This window comes from Grampus griseus (genome assembly GCF_964374135.1).
Source record: "Grampus griseus genome assembly, chromosome: 8".
NCBI classification, from domain to species: domain Eukaryota; kingdom Metazoa; phylum Chordata; class Mammalia; order Artiodactyla; family Delphinidae; genus Grampus; species Grampus griseus.
In genome coordinates this window covers 69,136,520-69,159,710 of record NC_139002.1, presented here as the reverse complement: position 1 = coordinate 69,159,710, position 23,191 = coordinate 69,136,520, and the positions used below count along the sequence as shown (strand labels likewise).

At 43.1% G+C, this 23,191-nt stretch overlaps 1 protein-coding gene across 1 annotated transcript in view; it reads right to left on the bottom strand.

Moving 5' to 3' along the window:
• Positions 1–23,191, bottom strand: part of SPON1 (spondin 1) — a 275,099-nt gene that overhangs the window by 72,611 nt on the left and 179,297 nt on the right. The gene's annotated exons all lie outside the window — the stretch shown is intronic.

Genomic DNA, 23,191 nt, shown 5'->3' with positions numbered 1-23,191 from the left:
TCATTCTGTTTCTCTTAGAAACGTCTGGGTATACAGATGGACAGACAGATAGCTTCATTTAAATGCACTGAAGGAAAAGTTGGGAAGGACAAACACCAATCTGTTAAGGCTCCTTACCACCTCTGGGGTTTAGAAGGTGGGATGGGAAAGGAGAGACGTTCATTTTTTTTCTTTACATATGAAGTGGTGGGACTGTTTTTTGTTTTTTGTTTTTTTTTTTGCAGTACACGGGCCTCTCACTGTTGTGGCCTCTCCAGTTACAGAGCACAGGCTCTGGACGTGCAGGCTCAACGGCCATGGCTCACGGGCCCAGCCGCTCCGCGGCATGTGGGATCTTCCCGGACCGGGGCACAAACCTGCGTCCCCTGCATCAGCAGGCGGACTCTCAACCACTGCGCCACCAGGGAAGCCCCGGGACTGTGTTTTTTTTCCTTTTCGTTTTTCAGCATTCATTAAACAATGCCTCAGAAAGGAAAGACGGGAGGAGGGAGTGAGGGAGAAAGATGCCAGAATGGACTAACGCGAGCTATCTTCCTATCTCTAGTGCTCAGTACGGGACTCCAACACAGTAGGTGCTCAGTAAATACTGCGTTGAAATATTGACTGATTATTGTTCAACCAGGAAAACAACATTAAAAAGAAGTTATTACCCTATTTACTTAAAAAAATGCCCATTAACTCGTGTCGCAATGGTGAGAGGCCTGCCCCCGAGGCTGTTGGGAGTGAGGGAAGGACAGGGCTGGGTACAGCTTGTTCTGTGCTCTGCTGTGGAGGTTCACAGAGGGTCTCACCATATGGTGGACCGGGGCCACTCAGGGTCCAGATGTGGGAGCTATCAAGAAAAGCCCAGCTGCGAAATTGTCCTTAGAGTTGAAAGCATTGAAGTCAAATGCTCCCTGGTGTCTGCCAAAAAGCTAAGAAATTGCAAAATGCACATAATTATACAAACTCGAGAGGAACTAAATGCTCTCCCTCCTAGTCATTATCAAAAGAAGTTCCAGCTTACAAGATAAAGGCAGAACAAGAGATTTTACTGAGTTTTTTTTCTTTTTAACCAGAGGAATGTCTGTGTTTCTAACTTCATGGATGCCAGCTTTGAAATGATGTGGTTTAATAAAATTTCAGTCCTCTCTTGAGGGATTTCACAAAGCATTCAAGACTCCAAGACTCAGATTCAAGTGTACATGGGCTTCTAAATAACTTTAACATCTAAGTCCATGTTTTTCTCCCCTTCGTTAAGTTTATCTGGATGAACAAATTTTGGACACTCGAGAAAAGACTTTCTCTAGCTTAGAAGGACACAACAAACTGTGTTGGAAATAATGGAAAAGAAGTTGGAAGTGGGACCACAGCAGGGATGTGAGGCGGGGTTGCCAGGGAGGGGGTGGGGGGCAGGCGGAGGACGATGCATTTGCAAGGCAGCCATGGGAGATGCTAAGAGAGCCGAGCCCAAGGACACCAGTCAGTCGTGGAGAGAACTTCTGTATCTGTGAGGGAAAGAGCTAAGGGGCTGGGGCAGCTGGGTGAGGAGCTGAAGGCTGAGTGGTGGGTTCTGGCATGAAGCCCCCGTGTGCCCAGATGGCAGACTGTAGGAGAAGAGGCGATAGAATTGCTGGTCTGTGGGCCACAGGGGAGCCCTGCAGAGGAGAGGACTTGCTTAATGAGATGAAGAAAAGAATATGCTTGCTCCTTGATGTACTTGACTCATTTTAAAACATTGTTCTGAGCTCTGGATTTAATACTGATGTAAAGCATTTTGAGAGCACGAGCTGACTGCAAAAGAACTCCTCAGTCATCCGCTTCTGGATGTTCCCTTTGCTTCTAACTTTTCACTGTTGTAGCTACCTGTGCGGTGAACCTCTGTGTATTATGCTTTTCCCGTATCAAGGACGATTTCCTAAGAATAGATTCTGAGAAGTGGAACAACTGGGTCAAAGGATCTGAACATGTTTCTGTGTCTTAATACACAGTGGAATCCATCTGGGAAGCCAAATTGCTTTCCAAAGGGTCGGCTGAACCCAATCACTCTTATTTCAAACCAGATTTTATGGGTGATTATGCAGGGCCTTTAATGAGATGTTTGGATAAGAAATGATAAGTACAAAAAACGACATTTATTCTATGCTAATCATAGCCTTTCTATCCACTGTCTTCTTTAATCCCCACAGCAACCCTCTGAGGCACACATCATTATCCCTATTTGGCAGATGAGACAGGTTCAGAGAGATTAAATACCGTCCCAAGGCCACGTGGTTACTTGGGTGGTGGAGCCACTATCTGAACACAGGCCCGTCTGACTTCTGGGCAGTGCCCAGAAGCTCGGGGCCCCAAGCTTCCCGCCACATCATGCAGCCTCCGCTGGTTTCGAGAACACAGTCCAAGGAAGGATGATATACCTGAGATGTATTCTGAGCCCCAAAGATCTATGAGGCCATAAGGTGATTCCTTACCCATAATACAACACCGTTGTTGGGAACGTTTATTTCAGAGGAAACACATTTTATTTCACAACGAAATGAATTCATTCTTTATTATCATATTCTGTCTATTTCCATCATCATTACCTTCATTCAGACCCTTGTTGCCTTGCCTTGAACCACAAAACAGGCTTCAAATTGTACCCTCTACCTGTAACCTCTCCACAGTCCAAGATGGAACAGGCAGGACTGTCCTGAACTGGGTGCCAGAATTCACCTTCTGAAAACATGGGTTTGATCATATTATTCCTCATGATTATAAGCATCTTGAAACCCTCATTGGCTCCCTTTGTCAACAGGATCCAATACAATACATGTGGGTGTTGAAGTCTTCTAGGACTCTAACCTGACGGCTCCACCAATGATCCCTGTGTCACAACCCTGGCACCCAGGGTTTGTTGCAGGATGGCAGCGTGTGGCAGGGTCTAGGTTTCTAAGGGTTGACTGGAGTAAGCCACCCTATCCAAGGATGACCAAAGAGGAAAGAACCAATGGGGTGGGTTAGGCAATAAGAGGCTGTATCATCTACCTAGTGGTTGGGAATCATGCTATGGGGTCAGGCAGCTTGGGGTTCAAATCCTGACGCTACCTTTATGGGTGATGCCACGTCGGACCTTCTCATCTCAAGCACCGATACCCTCACAAAGGCCTACGTATGTGTTAGCTTTGATTCTATAGGTTTGAGCCGGAGTTGAGAAGTGAACCTCTGAGGTCAAACATTAGAATCAAGTTCTCAGGGTCTGAGCAGGGGTGTAAACGGGAACGGAGGCAAGCTTAGGCATCTAGCTGAGCTGGGATGGCAAAGGGTGGGTAAGGAGCAAGCAGGAGGGGGTGGTGGGCAAACGACACGGCCCGGATTGGAGCTTATCTTTCAGGTGGTTAGAGTATGTGGCGTAAGTGTGTCGGCCTCATTTAAAGGCACAGAGTCAGAGCAAACATCACTCACAATTTCCCACTACATCCATGCTCTGCTCTTCCCACTGTCCCCCACCTCCAACTTTCCCTGAATAGCCCACTGCCTAACTGTCCACTCTGCTCTATATAACATATCTTCCCTGGAATGCCTCCCCCCCCACCAACCCCCTGACTCACCAGCCCAAATCCCATCTGTCCTGTAAGACCCAGAACAAATCTCTATTATTCTCTACAGGCTCTCCAAAGCCTCATTCTCCCCCTCCCCGACCAGCCAGAGCCAACCCCTCCATCCTTCATATGCTTCCGGCAATTATTCTTTTCACAATTCACTTGGCGATTAATCACATACTGTCTTGTGATGCGTTTACTGTTGTTGGCTTAAACAGATAAAAATATCTTCTATGCCTGTTTAACTTGTCACATGTGTCTGGCTTGCCTTTCTGAAGGGGAGTCCAAAGGAACAAGCCAGGAATCACTAAGCAGGGGAGAGCTCCTTGCAGAAAGAAATAATAATAACAACCAGAGACAAATAAGATGCTCTTCAAACTCATTTTGCATGTATTATTTCATGTGATCCTCATACAACCTGGGGAGGTGCATATTCTTATTAGGATTTATTCCCCAGCTCAATAATCTTTGTTGACTATAAGATCAAATGCAAAATCTGGCATTGAAAACCCCCTAGTCTTTTGCCTGTCATGTCAGATCCATTGGACTGACATAAAGAATAAGAACGCTTTGCAATGTGAACCTCAGCTCTGAACTAAGGAAGTGGTTCAGATGAGAAAGGGTACTCATTAGCCTGGGTCCAGATGTTGGTCAGCAGAAACCACAGAACCACCACAAAGACAGAGGTGGATTGGGGAGGCCCAGGACAGCTCTATCTGGCTGGCCTAGGCCAAGGGCTTGCCCAGTGCCCTGTTTTGGAGGGACTGATATTTAATCCAACTTCTCCTTGTAGTGATTTCTGTATGCTGTTTGCAGTAGCTCTGTACACATTTTAATCTCCTGGGTAAACTGTATAGAATTCATTCTGCCTTATAGTTTCAGGTTTCACCGATACCTTCTGTTGTTACCCTCTGTGTTGTAAGGAATCTCTCCAGTTGTGGATCACGACTGTTAACTCCTTCACTGATTGGTCAGCATCCTGGTGTCTGTGACGGGCAGGTCACAAAACACATCTCCTTACAGATGAGTCTGTACAGAACATGCTCCTGTTTACAGGGCCCACCACTGAAACACACACACACACTTCCACAGACATTGTTCCAGGAAGGCAGTATCCATCAGCAGGACTGCCATGACCATCCCCAAAGAAATATCACCCAAGGAAGAATGAATGGGATTCATGAAAAGCAAAGCTCTAAGCACTTACAGAGAGTTAAATCAAAAGCAGCAGAATGCGAGGTTCAAACCCAGAGCTGAACTTGGAACCAAGCCCCTGGTCTGTTCCCATTATTCCTTCCGGAAAATGGTTGCAAGATTCCACAGGTGAATTACGAGATCAGCCAAGTCTGGCTGAGAAAGAGTCTTTAAGAGAAAGGGGTGGGGCACAGGGGTTGCCCAACAGTCAGGGCTGATAGTAAAGGGAGGTAAACTGTTCATTTAGATGTTAGATGGTAAAGGGTGGTATGCCATGGGCAAAACTGACAGCTGAACTCTGCAGCCAACAGTAAGGAGTAATGGCTACAATATTTAAGAGAAAATGATTGGTGATGGGGCTGGGGGGTGTGGTTTCCAGGTAGACCCTGTGATAAAGGGAGTGTGCGATACTTTGTTTGCTTTATGGGAATAATTCAGCAAAAGTGTGTGCTTTGCATTGGCATGACCCTTATGTCGAAGTGGAAATGCCTCAGGGCTAAGAGAATTGCAGAAGAGATTCATGTGACCCTTCAAGGACTGCCTTCCTCACGTATGAGAGCTAGGTGTGAATGGGGGTAGGGTAGCATGGGCTGATGGAGGGTCTGGGCTCTCCCTGGTGTGCCCCTCTGCCGACCCAAGCATCTGCAGCTTTTGTTCTTCCATGGGCGCTGAGTGCTGGAGGACGGGTGCCCTCTCAGAGAGGGCGCGACAAGATTGCAGCTACGTGCTGCCTTGATCAGAGCCTGCAGAGACCCTGGAGGCTGTCAGGACAAACAGTCTCATTGTTTTCTCATCGTGCCTGGCTGGCTCTCAGGAATTCCTGGGTGGAGAGTGGTCCTGGGGTGAGGGAAGCGCCCGCAGTGCAAGGCTGGTGTGTGACATTGAGAGAATCCCAGCAGTTTCGGGAAAAGCCCGATCAGAGCCTGGGAACACAAAGGAATGGAGTGGTGCCGCTGTGGTTTGTGCCACAACGGCCTTAACACACTAGTACTCACAAGATGACGTTCACTCTCTCTACCTGGCTGGTGACAGCTCTCATATTTCCCATGAGAGGAAGAAGCATTCCTTGAGCCTAGCTCTCAACCCCTCAACCGTGTGATGCTTAAAGGTAACGGCAATTAATAATGATTGGGAAAGTCATGAGTCATTACTCTCTCAATTAATAAATTAATGTCTTGTCTCATTCCACAAAGGGTCTGAGGCAGGAGGTATTAGTAACATTTATCATGGTGACCAAGAGAAAACGATGACAGCATCGCTAGAACCTGGACAAACGGCAATTGCAATCATGATGGTAAGAGCTGTAAGTTAGGAGATCGATGCCAAGTACAATGACTATTTGGAGAAAGAGTTTATGTTAATAGATCAATGAGGAAAGAGACTTGGAAGAGGGAATCTGTAAGTGGGCAGGGATTACATATGTGGAAGATTGCCAGGGACTAAGATGGGTTGACATGACTGATAAATGAAATTATTAGTCTGTTGAGTGTTTCAGTTCTGGGCAACGTGCTTAATGCTTCACATAACACCATCTCGTCTAATCCACAGATCAGCCTGCACACTCCCTGTTGACAGATGGGGAAACAGTCACCTCAAGAGTTGCAGAGCCATTAAATCACCTTTGTATTAATTCTTTTTTTTCTTTTTTTAAATTATTATCTTTTAATTTATTTTTGGCTGCGTCAGGTCTTAGTTGTGGTGCACGGGCTCTTCGTGGCAGCGTGTGGGCTTCTCTCTAGTTGCGGCACGCAGGTTTTCTCTCTCTAGTTGTGGCGCACAGGTTCCAGAGCACATGGGCTCTATAGTTTGCGGCACCCAGGCTCTCTAGTTGAGGCGTGTGAGCTCAGTAGTTCTGGTGTGCAGGCTTAGTTGCCCCGCAGGATGTGGGATCTTAGTTCCCCAACCAGGGATTGAACCCGCGTCCCCTGCTTTGAAAGGAGGATTCTTTACCACTGGACCACCAGGGAAGTCCCTAAATCACCTTTGGAACCGTGAATAACTCACGGTGTTGTCTTTTGTTCCTTTTGGATCTAATTTATCTTGAGTTAAGGTTTAACTCGTGCTCTCTCTAACCTTCTTGTAGCAGTGGATATGTGGTTTCAGGCCCACAGAAGAAAGGCAGATTCCACCCAAGACCTTATGGCAATGTCAGGGGACACCAACTATTATCCCACCTGTAGAGCACATCTTCTTCTGCAAGGGCCAATTACATTTATTACTGTATTTGATCCACACAATGAACTGTGAGCAGGTAAGTACTATTACAATCCCTGTTTATAGATGAGGAGTCTGATGATCAGAGTATTCAAGTTCCCAGAACCAGTAAGTGGCAAAGAGAGGCTGACAGTTGAAACCCCAACTCTAGAACTTGGCAGCTGTGTGACCTTGGGCACTTTACTAACCCTCTCTGAGCCAAAGTTTCCCCATCTGTAAGTGATATAATAAGCCACTGTTCACGGGGTTGTTACAGGCATTAAGTATCTTACCCAGAACTTAGCAGATGGTGTCTAATAAATGTTCATTCCTTCTCTCTACCCTTCTTTCAACTTTAAAGTTAGAGGGCTGGGACAGAACAAACACTAACTATGATACACAGAAGAATAGGAGAGAAAACTTACTGGCTCTAATTAGATCTTAAAAACATTCCAACAATGGTGTCATATTAACCAGACGTTGTGTCTGCTAGCAATACTTAATGGTTCAAGTGAGAATTTGTGCAGTAAAGGGTCTATACCTCTAACTGCACAGAAGGCTGTGTTCCATGAACATTGCTAAGCAGGAGAGGGGAAAAAAAATAGCTCTTCTTTGGCTTCTTCTGCAAGGAACACTGAGACGATCTAATTTGCATGCCTGGTGTCTCCAAAATTGAATTCAACCTAAGGCTCCCACATTAGACAGGAAAGTAATTTGAAATGACTGAGCTATCTGCACAAACACCTTAATGTTACTCTAATGGGCCCAGATAAAGGATGACATCAAATATAGTTAAAAGGAATTTAAGTTTAATTGCTGCCTAATACAATTATTAGTACATTTTCCTAACCATAAAGCCATTTCACAGTCATGGGTAAGATTTTGCAATCTGATAAATGATCAAGCATAGCTGTCACAGGTCCTTGTTTATTTTGGTATAGTCTTCCCTTGCCGAAACATTAGCTCGGATGCCGACTAACTGCTGGTCTCTCCACATCTGGACTCATTTGGGGACTTGGCCCTTGCCAAGAGGAGCCAAAGGACACAAAGTTTTACTCCCCACTTGGCATCTGAAATGACACCTTCAAGATGGAGACTGAAGTCTCTTCCACTTTTTAGTGAGTGGTACCCCCTTCTAAGAGTGCTGGAGCGTGTCAGCCTGACAGGGTCACTGCTAGTCTATATGATGCCTTTGTGAAAAGTAAAAAAATGAGTCCCCTATGGATGGTCAAATTAAAAAAAGGAGTCCCTTTGGGGGCACTCAGCTTGACAAGAAGAAAGGAGACTAGATTTTTAGCTCCCATTTCCTTCCTCAGCTGAGCGCCTTTGTACAGTGCACATGCTGCACAACCATGTATGTCAGTTCAGAAAAATGAGGGCCCTGACATGGGAGGCATTCAAGCAGAGGTAGGGCGACTATCTGCTAAGCATGGGATGCAGTGGTTTCTAGCATGGGATGAAAACTTGGACTGAGTAACAGGTGTTTAGAGATTTTACCTAATGGCTGATAAGCATGGATCATGTGTAAGGATGAAGAGGCCAGCATTAGAACCTGGGCCTCAGATTCTGAAACCCTTTATGATTTAGTCTTGCTGAGCTGTCTTCTACATCTCCCTGTGGGAAGATTTTGGCTTGAAAGGGAGTAAGTTTCCCTCACACATGCTGATTCAAATGCAATTTTAAAGGATTAGTGAACTTGGAAGGTGAATGAATAGCTATCACAAACAACAGTGTATGGAAATAAGGAGTCTAACGGACAGACAGCAAGGGGTATAGAAAAGGGAGACAAGAGAGCAAGTGTGAGAGTCAAAGCAGAACACAGATGTTTCCAGACCTTTCCAGAGACTCACAGCAAGTTACAAACCACCATTTTTTAGCGTTCATGGTTGGCTCATGGATAGAACCACCACATTTCCCAGACACCCCTTGACAGTCCTAATTTTCTCCTGTTCCACACACCACTGCCCTTCTTTTCAAAAGTAATTTTGTATATTAAACACCTAAATGAAAGACCGGACGCTATAAAACTCCTAGAGGAAAACACAGGCAGGACACTCTTGGACATAAATCACAGCAGTACTTTTTTGGATCCGTCTCCTAAAGTAAGGGAAATAAAAGCAAATATAAACAAATGGGACGTATTAAACGTAAAGGCTTTTGCACAGCAAAAGAAACCATCCAGTAAATGAAAAGACAACCTACGGAACAGGAGAAAATATTTGCAAATGATTTGACTGATAAGGGGTTAATATCCAATATATGTAAACAGCCCATACAGCTCAACATCAAAAAAACAAACATGTTTAAAAAAATGGGCAGAAGAACTGAGTAGAGATTTTACCAGAGGGGAAATGCAGATGATCAGCAGACGCACTACAAGATGCTCAATGCTGCTAATCATCAAGGAAATACAAATCAAAACCACGATGAGATGTCACCTCTGTCAGAATGGCTATCATCAAAAAGAACACAACAAATGCTGGCGAGGACGTGGAGAAAAGGGAATCCTCCTACATTGTTTGTGGGAATCTAAACGGGTACAGCCACTGTGGAAATCTGCATGGAGGTTTCTCAAAAAACTAAAAATAGAACTACCATATGACCCAGCAATTCTACTCCTGGATATATATCCGAAAAAAACAAAAACACTAATTTGAAAAGATACACGCACCCTAATGTTCACAGCAGCATTATTTACAATAGCCAAGATATGGAAACAACCTAAGTGTCCATCAACAGATGAATGTATAAAGAAGATGTGATAGATATATAGATAGATAGATAGATCTATATCTATCTATATATCTATATGGCCACACACAATGGAATATTTCTCAGCCATAAAAAAGAATGAAATTTTGCCATTTGCAGCAACATTATGCTAAGTGAAATAAGTCAGACAGAGAAAGAGAAATACTGTATGGTATCAGTTATATATGGAGTCTAAAAAATACACCAAACTAGTGAATAAAACAACAAAGACGCAGACTTACAGATATAGAGAACAAGCTAGTGGTTACCTGTGGGGAGATTCCCCACGGAATCTCCATGGGCAAGATAAGAGTAGGGGATGAACAGTTACAAACCATTAGGTATAAAATAAGCTACAAGGATATATTGCACAACATGGGGAATATAGCCAACATTTTATAACTATAAAGGGAGTATAACCTTTAAAAATTGTGAATCACTATACTGTACACCTGTAACATATAATATTGCACAGCAACTATACTTCAATAAAGCAAACAAACAAGGGAAAAAGACAAAAAATTAAGTACTTTTGAAAACGAATAAATCTAAACTTGATTTCATTTAAAACAATCTCTATGAGCGTTATCATTGTAAAGAAACACAAATGAGGAGAAAAATCCTTTGTCAGACAAGAAGTATCATTTTAGCAAATACACTGGAATCAAGAGAGGGGAAGAGCGTTAATGTGTATTGAACACACCCTGTGCCAAGCAGGTTCTGTTATTCTCATTGTCGGGATCAGAAAATTGAAGCCAGTTAACTGGGATCATTCAGCTCTTACGTGGAAGAACTAGGTTCTGATCCCAGGTCTGTGAGACTACAGGCCCTTTTCCATTGCACACTTATTTCCAGGAACAATTACTCATGTTCTAATTTGTTCTCACTTTCTCCACCCTGCCAACCCCCTGAGGTCTTAATCCCTGTTAGGATTTCTACTCAACTTGCCATAAAACTTTTACAGGGGAGAAAGTTATAGCTTTCTGGCTGGAAAGGTGGCTGGCGGAAACGGACGGACCCTGCCTGCTACCTGACTTCTTGCCATCAGGCAGTGGAACCTGCACTGTCAAAAAGGGCTCCCAGCTGTTTAATGCTGAGCTCCAAAAAGACCAAACCACTCCAGAAGTGGAAATGACACATACTTCAGCTCTCTGTACTGGGAAAGCCATCTCTTCCCTATCTGCCAGTGGCCTTTATACTCAATGGTGTAGGGAATCCAGTGGAGAATTTTCTTAGATCTGATATCAGCCTTTGGACAGAAACCATTTTTCTTCTGGACTTTGTGTCTATATGAAAGGTCATGACCCCAGTGATTTCCAGCTGATAGCTACCTGGGGACAGCGTGGGGCCATGTTTAGTTCTGACAAGCAGTGCCTTGTCCAGGGCACATGGCTGGGGGAGGGCTTGAACTGAAGGGAAGTTTATTTCACCATGAATGCTCATTGCCTGGCCCATACCTAAAGAAAGATGTACTTGTTCGTTCATTTATTTATTCATTGATTCAAAATATGCATTAAGCCCTGCCGTGCACCAAGTGCTAGGGGAAAAAATAAAGAAATCAAAGAAAATCAAGACACATGTCCTTTCTGCTTTTGAGGAGTTCACACAGTCATGGGGGTAGGGAGGCAAATGTGTGCATCTCACTTGTTCATTCATTCAACAGTGAGTACTTACTGTGTGTCAGCTCCTAGAGTTACAAAGATAGAGAAGACACAGTCCCTGCCCTCGGGGTCTCTCAGTCTATTAGGGTAGACATAGTGAAATGTAGGAGGCATCAGTTCAGAGGCAAAATCAGGATGCTATGGGAGCACAGTGGAGGAGCATCTATGTTAGGCAGGTGCTAAGAGGAGGCTTCTTAGGGGAGGCGAGGCATTAGGATTTGAAGGAGTTAGCCAGATGGAAGGAGTAGGGGAATGGGCATTCCACATAGAAGGAACTGCAAAGGCAAAGACAAAAAAGAGGCTGGGGTACAGCATGAAACATCTTTGAAAGAAGTTCCAGAAGCCTAGTATTTCCGATGCAAAGGGCATGGCTAATAAGGGGTGGGTGGTAAAGATGAAGGTGGAGAGGAAGGCAGGGCTGATTACAAACGGCTTTGTGTATTACACTGATTAATTTCAGTTCATCTTGAAACCTTTGAGGAACCAGTGAGAGATTTTTAAGTAGGAGATTTAGCATGACCAGCTCATCCTGGTTTGCCCAGGACTGTCCTGACTTTAAAACTCAAAGTCCCACATCCTGGGAACCTCTTCAGTCCTGGGCAAACTGGGATGCTTGGTCACCCTACAGGAGAAGGACAGGAAAGATCACTCTAGAAGCCTCATGGAGATGCAATGGAGGGGGTAAGATGGGAGGGGGTAAGGTTGCATTAATTGCATCCATGAAGAAACCATGCGTGAATCAAGGCAGTTAGCAGTAAGGACCAAAAGGAGGGAATGGATCTGAAACGGGAAGTAGAGACAACTAAATTTAATCACATTTTTACTTGGGCAGGGGGAGTTAGAAAGAACAGAGTCTAATTTGAATCCCTGTTTTCTGACTTGTTGATCAATTAGCATCAGGAGATTTTTTAAAAAAAAAACGCTACTGAATGTGCAAAGAAAAGTAAATTACACCTATGATGCTCCTTCTATGGCTAGGCAACATCCTGAGTGCTTTATATAACGTATCTCATTTAATATGCATAACAAGTATGACCTAGGAGAATGTTAATTCTCCTCCAGGGTCCAGATGAGAAAACTGGGGCTCAGAAAGCCTAAGGAACCTCTTCAAGGTCACACAACACGGGCATTCCCAGGCAGACATGTCTCACCTAAGGTCTTCTTTTCAATCCCTACCCCCAACCCCCAATACTCCCACTGCAGGGCAGGGCAGAGGAAGTGGCAACTGTGCTGAGCCTTGCTGGAAGATGCTATTTATCCAAATGGAAAAGGAGAGAGAAGAAAACAGCTTGGGCTGTCTTTGGCTCTGTCTCCGTGGGACAATAAATAAATAAACTCAGACATGTTTATTTGAGTTAATTTTCAGAGTTAATTTTCTTGACCCTTTTATGCAGAACACATACAATGATGGAGAGATGCTATCTCATATCTTGACCAGCTCAATACATTTTAATTGCCCAAGTAAAATAAACAAAAATAAACTGAATGACCTTTCTTCCTATCTTCCAATCTGTTTGCAAACCCCAACGGCTTGCCAGTATTTCCCAGTACAGAGCTAAATTGTGGTGCCACGGACTGAAAAAAGGAGATCTTTGTAAGTAGAGACCACCACACCCTGGATTTTTTTAATCTGCCTTTCAGGAGGTCTTTTGTTTCAGGACAATGAACTGGGGTGAAAGTGTTGCACTCTTGTAATTAAAATGGAAGCGGCTTCCCCCTTCTTCAGTGATTCAAGTCATTGAAATTAATCATCATTGGGCCAGTCTAGCAGGCTGCCATGGTCTCTACAGGAAATGCATCTCAACGTGTCCACTGCAGCAGCTGCAATTGAAATCTATTTAATTTTTTACTCTGGGATAAAATGAACCAGACACTTGCCACAATAGCAGAGGCAATGGAATAAAAGAGGGATGTGTAATTAACAGATAACTTGAAATGGGGCCGGAGGCTTCACGCAGATTGACACTTTAGCGCTTTTTTACTGGGAACCGTCTGATGGTGAAAAATTACTTTATCAACTCTAGCTGTAATTTATGTAGGCATTTATTTTATATATTACCGACTTCTTGTGGATGATGGTTCAATCTCGGAAATATCTATTCTTATTTCCTTGCAGGGTATGCAACAATTGAATCCAAGTAATAAAATAAGTGGGCTTATTTCATTTGTTTTCCCACTTGTGGGGTGGGCGTGGGGATTGCTTGTAGGATGAGACCAAGTTTGTGTAGGATTCTGTATTGTTTCTGACTTCTCAACCCTCATTTAATTGAAAAATTGTGTCTAGAAGACAGTAACCAATGAGAACAAATGACTCTTCCCCAGTCACTTGAAACCAAAATATGTGTGTGCTTTAAGACAGTGTAGTCAAGAAAAAGAAAGTCAGAGACTCTTCCATGTAAATATCCTTCACATGACAGTTACCTTGAAAGGGAATAAGAAACAAGTATCTCAATCTCAGAAATACTTTTGGAATTCTTACCTATGTCAGGAATAGATTTGACTGCATATAATTTAGAGCCCTCAAATGTCTAGCTTAAAACAAGAATAAAAGTCTATTTTTCTCTTATGTAAAAAAAAGTTTGTAGGTGGGGAGTCTGAGGGACAGAAAGGGACCTGCTTTCTCCTTTTAACTTCTCTTCCAGGAACTTGCACACATTTTTTTCCTTACATCTCCTTGGTCAGAGTTTAGTTTCATGGCTATGGCTAATGAAAGGGAAGCTGGGAAATGTAGTCTTTATTCTGGGTGGCCATGTGTCCAGCTAACAATTGGTATTGTGATACTAAAAGGTGAAGGATGACAGACAATTAGGTTACCTGATAGTGGCAGTTTAAGCTTATCCTTGGGCTTTTTCTGAGTTTTTGCCATTTCAGGACAAGCAGTAAGTCCTTCTTGGGTGACAGTTATTCCAATGAACAAATCTGTTTCCAGAGTTAATGGTTAACAGTGGCTGAAGTTGTGGCTCTCCTGCCCACTGTCCACTCAACCCCATGGGTGCCAGGTAAAATACCGACATTTTAACAAAGCTTTTCCAAAAGCCATGCTATTTAGCCCTAAACAGCGATCATTAGGTAATGCCAGAGGACTCGTTACTGCTGTCATGTGTAAGGCGCAGAGTTCCCGGGAAACAGCTTCCTCCCAGTCTGAAGGGCTTTACAGTACAAGCTCCCCTTCCCCCAAACAAGGGGGCATCTGTGCTGGGAAAAGGAGTCTTTATGGGTGTGGGGATAACCAGGGCTGTTGCTAAAGGAGCAGAGGGAATTGGGGAGCCCCATTCTCAGGATTAAATATGCAGGGCAACAGCTCAAGGGAATATTTGGTTCCCATCACAGCATGGACATGAAGAACGGTAGCTCAGGAACCAGAATTCAAATACGTTGTTTCTGGAACCTCTGTCGTTTTTCTTCCCGCATGGGTTTTTCTATTACCCTATGTCACCATAGTGATCACAGTAAAATCCTTAAATCACAAAGAGCTCACAAGGATGTCCTCAGGATCAATGAATAAAGAGGGAGCTTAGGATGACAGAACCCTGCACTTTGCCAGGTTTGGGGGATGGGGAGAATTTAGAGGACTAGAGAAAGGGAAAGCATCAAGTCCTGAAGGAAAGGAAAGTGGGCTGAATTTAAAGAAGCTGACCGGGGCATAAGAAGGAAAATGACAGCATGGGGAGCCGGCCTCAGCCTTAGAGGCAGGCAGTAGGCTACAACAGAAAGGCCTCATCACCAACTTCCAAGTTCTGTGACAAGGGATGCAGTGTGTGTAAAAATGTGGGTTCTGGATTCTGATGACCTGGACTTGAATTCTGCATCTACCATTACTATGGATAACACTTTGGGCAAGTCGTTTCACTCCTCTGAGTCTACCTGACATTTTCCTCAAGTATAAAACGAGGCTAACAGTATAACTGAATAGAGCTGTGCAGATTCAATGAGATGATCCACGTCAAGTGTTTATAGCATGTGGCCCTTGGTAACACACACAAAGTTCACTGTCATTAATACATTTACAGATTTACATTACAGATTGGTGAAAAGGCTATTTTCAATCATTCTGAAATGATGCCAGTGAATGTGAGGGGTGGTAGCAAGGAAGGTGACTTCCAAGAGACATAGATTCAACCCAAGCCTGAACAAACTGAGTTGTACTCCTTGCAGTACTGTAGAATCTTTCTCGACTGTCTGCCACATAAGCTCCTTGCAGGACTAACCAATGCCTGTCATCCCCTCTGGAGTAGTACTGACGGAGCCCATGGCGTTCTGAGCGCTTCCGCCGCGTGCCGCTCTTTGCTACAGCAGCACACTTATGCTCTTGCACTAGAGCTGTATGTTTACTAAGAGTAAGTTGGGTCTGTTCCCAAACCTCCTTATGTCACTTACCCTTATACTGTATTTTTTTTTGAAATTGATAAGAAATGAGTGAGAAAAGGAAGATGTTACTTTATGACTGCTTTGGAAGGCAAGTTGCTAAAAATACTGCATAGCTAGGTGACAGCAAGATAACGGTTAAAGATTGGGAAAGGTTGCAGAAGCTGGGGATTCTGCACTCAGATTGCTTTGCAGGTATCTTTAAGTTCTAGAGTCACTTTCATAAAGTCTCAACTGGAAATCCAGGCTGATGAGTTTCTGGAGTGATGTATCTTTGAGACTGAAGATACATTTGTGTGACGTGATTTAAGTTAAACTATGTCACATATTCATTTTTAATTTTTAAAATTCTCTGCCTTAACACAGTCTGTTTTAGATTATAGTAATCAACTACTGCTCTCAACTGAGTTGAATCGGAGGGCGTCTACCACACTGGACATTCCTATCTATGCATTGGTTGGTGATCAACATCTAGCCAACAGTCTATTCTTTATAGTCAGCAAAATGTTCATTACTTTAATATAATTCCTTTTCAAAAACATCAAGGAAATCTTTAATAATTCCTGACTCATATCTAATATCACAAACATTGAGAAGTGACACAATTTCACTACTTCTTAGAAGAATAAATCAGAGTCCTACTAGTTGACTACTGTAAAATATTATTTATTTTAAATCCATAGCGGTTTTAAAAATTTCTTAAGAGTTTAAATATTTGGAAAAATCAAAACCCAATTGTCTTTGCAATTATCACGACATACTTAGCAAGTCTGTCCCTCACAGGCACTGGGTATCAATAAATTGGGAAGCAAAGCTCCAAGGCAGCTAGGTTCAGTTCAAACTCAGGGGCAGGTGGTTCCTTTGTAGTGTGTTTATGGGAGTGAGACGCTGGACACAGAAAAATGGCGCTTCGATTAGCAGGAGAAAGACATCAACTCAGAGGGAAGTCTGCCAATCAAAGTACCAGAGCATTATAAGCCCCTTCCACACCACAGAATTTTGCCAAGACACTCACATTGAAGGAAGTCACACCTGGTATAATACAGTATTTTGCAATATAAGTGAGGAATGGAAACAAATAGCAAATATAACTTATGCAACAAATATAACTTAAAGGAGAGTTCTGAACAACTGCAGATGAAAAGACATAGAGTTCCCCACCTTAGCACACTAGTACTGACACCAGAAAGCGAGACTGGGTCGAAGACAAAGGATCAGAATGATGTTAGAGACACAGCTTACGCTGGAGATGAACCCAAAGTCTTAAAGAAATTCTAGGTTCACCTCCAATGATGATGAACTAACTTGTATCAGACCAACAACCTGCCAAGAACAACTTGAAAAGATGGATAAGACACAACAAAACAATTTGGTTTAATGTACTGGAGAGCTCTCAGTGCAGCCAGGACTTGAAGGCTGAGGTCCTGGAGAGAAGGGGAATGCACATAAGTGAGTCAGATATTCCAAGCTACTTTTCCCCTCCAGACACTGGCTGTTTCATCAGCCACACAAGGCTAAGAGGCTGAGAGGCTGAGCATAGCTTTTTGCAGTCTCACAGGACTGGGGAGAAAAAAATGACTTGAGCCAAGATCCTGAAGAGAAAGGAAGGACAGAGGAGGGAGCCCCACACTTGGCACTGCCTTCCTTCTGTGGCAGTTGCTGATTTGTAAGCGTCACAGGATAGAGAGCTTGCAAATCTGAGTAGCGGTGAGTAGCTAAGAGGCTGAACAGAGCTTTCAGCAGCCTCACATTTTGAGAAGATTAAAGCTGTAAGTCAGAAACCAGAAGAAGACACTAAGGTCCCCAGGCTTTCACTTAGGACCTCAGAAGAGCCACACTCTTGGAGCTGGGGTGAACCATAAATAAAGTAGCTCTCACGAAGACTGAAATTCAACCTCACACCTGTCCAGCTCAAGATATGATTAAAGTGATCTGCCCTGCTCTAACTGCCTGCTAGAAGTAAATCTGTGAAGGAAGGTAATGTCATCTAGAGCCTCTACAATTTTCCATACACAATGTCTGGCATTCAATAAAAAATTATCAGACACACAAGGAAACTGGACCAAGGAAAAAAGACAATAGACTCAGTCTCACAGGGAATCCAGATATTGTAGTCCTCAAACCTGTATTTAAATAAAAGCAGTGATTAACTCTTTATTCACTGTGTGATTTTTGCAGAAACTAACGCCTGTGACCAGCGATTTTTATTTTGGCTGGCCCAAAATTAATTCTGTTATTTCACTAACACTTTGCGGGTTATTAAATTCAATAGTTACACCTGACACACCTGTAAAGGCTTCTAATTTTCGTGAAATGTTGTCTTCAATCCACTGTTCTGTAGAAGCAAAGGAGCATTCTCCAGCACCGTGAGTTTCATTTTTACTTTCCGTATCAGAATCAATCACTAAGGGTTTTTGTCTTTTTGTTGGTCTACTATTCACATCATCTGAATCAGAACTATATTCTGAAGAACTACCATCTTCTGAGACACTAGTATATATGTCGCTTGGACAATCAGAGAAAGTATCTGCATAAAATTCACCAAAAAAATTCTTCTTCACTCAAAATTTTGCAATGCATCATTTTTGAAAATTTTACTTTTATAATATACACAAGGTTGAAACAAAAACCTAACAGAGCAAAATGTGAATGATAACGACAATCATAAGTTGTATAATGAACCCTTGATCAATTTTAAGCTCTAACAACTTCACACGGTGATGTTAATTGTATCATTCTCTAAAAACGTATTGATACATCTCTGGTCAATAATGTTCAGGTAACAAAAGACGTATTAATACATCTCGGTCAGTAATGTGTTAAATATGTTCCAGGAAGCAGAAATCATAAAGGAGAACTTTGCAACAAACTGAAATTTGTAAAAAGGAATCAAGTGAAAATTCTAGAACTGACAAATAGGATAACTGGAATTAAGAACTAACAGGTTTAACAGTACTAGTTTAGGCCAGCAGAAGAGAGGATTAGGGAATATCCAGACTAAAGTATGGAAGGAAAAGTGATGGAGAATATAGGGGGAAAAAGCATAAGAAACATATGAGAAATGATGGCAAAACTTAACATGTATGTAATTGGAGTCCCACATAAAGAGGAGAGAGAAAATTCGGGTAGAACCAATCTTTGAAGAAATACTGGCCAGAATTTTCTAAAACTGACAAAAGATATAAAGCCATGGATTCAACAAATGCTACAAAACCCCCAAAGGAACAAATTAAATGTATACAAACAAAACCACATATCAGTATACAGTAAAAACTGCTGAAAGCCAGAGACAAAGACAAAATCTTAAATGCAGCCATAGAAAAAGACACGTTATCTTCATAAGAGTAAAGTCAGACTGACACAGGACTTCTCAACGAAATAATGGAAGTCAGAGGCAGAGGAACCATGTCTTTTAAATACTGAAAGAAAATAATTGCCAACTTACTTATTAAAAAAAACCTTTAAAAACAAAGGCAAAATAAAGACATTTCCAGAAAAACACAAACTGAGAGAATTTTTGCCTGCAAATTCTCAGTAAAAGCAATGCTAAAGGAATTCTTCAGGTGTAAAGAAACGGTCCCTGAACGGAAATGGAAACGCAAAAAGGAAGGAAGAGCAACAGAAAGGGTTAATATAGGGGTGACGCTAAGTGAATATTGACTGTACAGAACAATATGAATTTAGCCTTGCAGGGCTAAATATATGTAAAATTTCATTACTTGGCAACAATAATACTTAAGGTATCATTGGAGTGAGAGGAATTAAAGTGTTCTAAGGTCCTTGCATTGTCCCGGAAGTAGTAAAAGTATATTAGATGCTAATATATTAGATTCCAGTAAGTCAGGATGCATGTTGTAAAGAATGCAAAACCTCCATGGGGTCTGGGATAATAAAATAAATCCCTAACCCAGGCCAGACACCCACCCTGCAACAAACACTGCTGCTGTCTTAGGCCCTAGTTTGAAAGCTTTGGAGTTAACCTTAGGCCCACTTCTTTGTGGTTAGGATTGTACATTCTATGTACTTGATATATAAATATAAACCTTTATATGTTTATATATATATGTGCTTAAATTTGGGGTCACTAATCTGCATGCAGATAATTCAAAGGGGTGAGTTTTAGATGAACAGCAAACCGATCTGAGAAAGAAAACCCTTTGGACACCAGGAAAACCTCATTTCGAAAGCCCCAGTCATGTTTGCAGTCATGATCCGAGATCGTCAGCCAGATGAGCACACCCTTTATATTTGCACTGATTCTTGAATATAGTCTGTGGAGAGCTCATTACATTTTAAAGAATAATTTTGCTCCAGATATCACATACATATCTGTCAGTGCTTGTTGGTTAAACGTATGCATCTATGAAATACTTAGTCTCTACACAAAGCAAATAATCTCCCCTTCCCTATTCCCCTCCCCCCCACACACAAAACTCCCAATAAGAATCCAATGCGTTTCTATGTATTTAAAAGCTATTTCAGAAAAGATTCCAGTTCCTCCGGCATCTCCCCAGAGGGCTGCTCTCAGGAGCTGTGGTTACCAATGAACAGGCTGCCCACAACATACATGGATCAATTCCCTTTGGGACAGCATTGACTTGCCAGTTAACAGACTTTTGATTTTCTTTACCCATTGATTAATGAAACATTAATTTTGCTTTTGAACAGGAAGATAATTAAGAATTGCTATAACTGGAGCCTGCTGAGAATGGGTTGTAGTTTGGAGAACTGGTGGCAGCTGTGGAGACAAAAAGGTCAGATGACCGGCTTTGCTTATAGCAGTCTTTCTGTCAGGGAACCAAGAGCTAAAGTATTCAGCTTAATTCAACAGACACTTATTAATGTATTGTGAGCCCTATGTAAAGCCCTACTAGGGAGAGGAAGGGGTGGGTCCAGAGCACAGCCTGGCTCAGATGGACGCCTGCATTGTGCTGGTTCTTCCATAGGCACACGCAGACACCCATCATATGAGGCAGGGAAGGGGCCAAAGTGGGATACAAGATGCTGTGGAAGATTGGAGGAGCAGAAACAACATGTACTTGGAACCAGGAAAGGCATCAGAGCAGAGTGGAATATGGGAGGCTGGGTGGAATTCTGATAGATGCAGACGAGGAATGAAAGTCATAGGAATGGAGAGTCAACAGAAGGAAAAGCAAAGAACCAGTGAAAAGGAAAGAACTCAAAATTCCAGTACTCTGATTTTTAGCTGTGTGACCTTGGGCTATTTACCTAACTTTTCTGGACTTTGGTTTTCTCATCTGGAAAACGAAATCAGTAATAACCACATTTACAGAGTTGTTGTGAAGATTCACTGAAATAGGTTAGTGTGTAAGGAATCTATCATAGCGCCTGGCACAGTGTAGACACTCAGTAAACGGAGGCTATAAGCCACGTGAGGATGAAAAACAATAGCAAGACTGAAAGAATCATCTGCCTTCCTTCCTTAAGCCTTCCTCTTCTGAGAAAAAGCACTGCTTTGTGGGTTTTCTGCCAAACTGAACTCTGAGTCCTCGAGCCCTTTCAGGGTGAGATCTGTGTCTTATGCACTTCTGTGTGCCTTCCTGCTTCCCTCAGGGCACAGTCCATAACAGGTGCGCAGGAAACCTTCGAGGAAAAAATGAGTGAATGAATGTGTCTGTCCTACTCCCTCTCCTAGCGCTCTCCCATCACTTACAGTTTCATGAAGATATTTCACACCTCCGTGCAGCCTGGTGTGCCCTTCCCTTTTGTATACCCAGCAAACTCTCTCTGTCCTACAAAATTCAGCTCATGATTTTGTGAGGTCCTTCATTCAGGATGGAATCGGACAGAACCGACACTTTCTCCTTAGTGCTCTTTAGTACATAACTCTATCATAACACGCAGCATGGCAGTCTGTAATTGCTTGCTCTTTCCTCATTCTCCCTTAGCCTGCGAAGCCAGGCCTTGTAAACCTCATTGGCTACACAGTGTCAAGGAGACGAAACGTTATAATGCAGGGGCAGAATCTGAGGAGTAGCAGAATATCTCTCCGTGAGATGGGGCTCCTGTTTCTTCTTTTGTTTGCTTATCTATTTCTATCCTGAAATAGATAAGCAAACAAAAATTAAGATGTTTACATAGTTACAGAACAATTGGAAGCATGACTTATGGCTTTACAATTTCGGTAGCTAAGTTCCTATACTATGAAGTTTCACAGACAATTTGATTTCTTTCCTTCTCTGAGATAAGGACTTGAAGTTGTTGCATGGGGTAGAGAGTGTGTTATAACCCAGGGGGATGTGATGTGTCTCCCACACTGGGTCTTATTCATCTCTGTGCTTCTAGGGCCCAGCACAGAGTCTCACTCAGTGCCTTGCACACAACAGATGTCAATAATTATTGGCTGAATGAACGAATACCCTTGTCTCTGGTCACTTCCCTCTCAGAAACACTCAATGGCCGCCCTGTTCCTACTGGTCTATGTGTAACCTCAGCAGCCTGGTATTCAGGCTGTTCATGAGATGACCCCAATCTCCCTTTATAGGCCTGTCCCCTACCCCCTTATGTTAAGCATCGCTCATTGCAGGCAAGCTGGACACCTTGGCTCAAGGGAGGGCAGCTCTGACAGACTGGGAGAACTTGTTTGCATGGGAATACATTCAGGATGAGAGAGCTGAAGAACTAAACAGACAGGAGTGACAGCCCACGGATGCCCTGACCAGGCGCTGGAAATGAACAACACTTTCTCAAAACAGACCCGAAGACCAGATGTAGAGGTGGCTGGGGATACAGCGCTTGGGACAGATACCCCATTCAGCCAAAGGGTATGCACTGGCTGCATTCCTAACACGCTCAGCTCATGAGTCCATCCTCACCCAGAGAAGAGGCGGCAACAAAAACTGCTATCCTGGTCCTGATGGTCCAGCAAGAGCAAGACAAGAAAGGAGCTAATACTTTTTGAGCATTAAAATATTGAGTTTAATACTGCTCATGAAATCTTAGCTTCCTGAGCCAGGGGAAGGCTCTGCTCTGTGCTCCTGTGTGCCCTGGACTTGACTTTCCCGGCCCAAGTTGCACTGTGTTGTAATCACCTATTTCTACGTGATTCTTTCCCAAGGGACCATGAGCCTCTTAAGGACAAGTGATTTCTCAAATATGGTGTTTGACACTGAATGAATGAATGAATGAATGAAGTCTATACGAGGTGCATACACCTTTGTTTTACCACTAGGTGGCAAATATTCATTGGAAAATCTACTCTAAACTGTCTCAGGGCTTCCCTGGTGGCACAGTGGTTAAGAATCCGCCTGCCAGTGCAGGGGACACAGGTTCGAGCCCTGGCCCAGGAAGATCCCACATACCGCGGAGCAAATAAGCCCGTGTGCCACAACTACTGAGCCCGCGCTCTAGAGCCCGCGAGCCACAACTACTGAAGCCCGTGTGCCACAACTACTGAGCCTGCGCTCTAGAGCCCGCGAGCCACAACTACTGAAGCCCACACGCCTA